Raw genomic sequence first — 897 nt, 5'->3', positions numbered from 1 at the left:
TTCTCACCAAGTTGAAATCAGTGTGAAATCATCGTCACCGATCGTCAGTTCTCCTCTTCGTTAATTTTGTTAATATGTTTATTCACACTCTTCTCGATTCTCTGTACACGTAAATTAGATATCTGTGCCCCGGCGGAGCTCGCATAAGCGGAGAAAGGAAGCAGCGAGGTCCGTGAGAAAAATCCGTGGCGAGATCCATCGTTAATTCGCTGAATTAACGTTTGAAACTGTCGAACGAAGTTTCGCCCACGTCGATTGTTCCATCGAAGGGTAAATATTCCATCGTCGCCGGCAAAGCGGAATTAAATGGATTCCATATCATTTGCAAGATGATTGTTCGCGCTAAAGCAGCGCCGGGGTAAACGTTTTGAATCGACGTCTCTGCAATTCACTCGCGACTTGACCTCTTTTTTTCTCTCTCTCTCTCTCTGCGAGTCGCGCATAATCCGCGGCGAATGTTTTCTTTGCCTGGCGAAAGCATACGCGTACGTGTCGAAAGCTAGCGCTGTTTCAGCGTTGTTTCAGCGTCTCCTGCTGAATTCGTCATTGTTCCGACGCCGCGAAATTCGAACACCAAATTCGAACAATATATTTGCATCGATATCGTTTTCGTCATTCGACTTCACTTCCCTCACTTTCCCGGTGTTTCTTTTCAGAGTTTTCGTAGACTGAGTGTCAACCCCTCGCGACTTATTAATTCGACACGAACGAATGAAGGAAATTTGATTTAGACACGAAATAGAAAGTAAAATATAAACTTGGAGAGGTTAAGGTTAAGTTAAATTTAATTTGAATTAAATTCACTTTGATTAAGTTAAATTTAAGCTGTCGAAAGGGTTAAGAAGCAGTGTTATACTGTCTGCCAGAAGATATTTTCTAAATAGATTGAAATATTTA

The sequence above is a fragment of the Frieseomelitta varia genome, unplaced genomic scaffold (genome assembly GCF_011392965.1).
Source record: "Frieseomelitta varia isolate USP_RPSP 00005682 unplaced genomic scaffold, Fvar_1.2 scaffold_847, whole genome shotgun sequence".
NCBI lineage: Eukaryota > Metazoa > Arthropoda > Insecta > Hymenoptera > Apidae > Frieseomelitta > Frieseomelitta varia.
The sequence above is the reverse complement of the archived record's forward strand: the minus strand, read 5'-3'. Positions refer to the sequence as shown.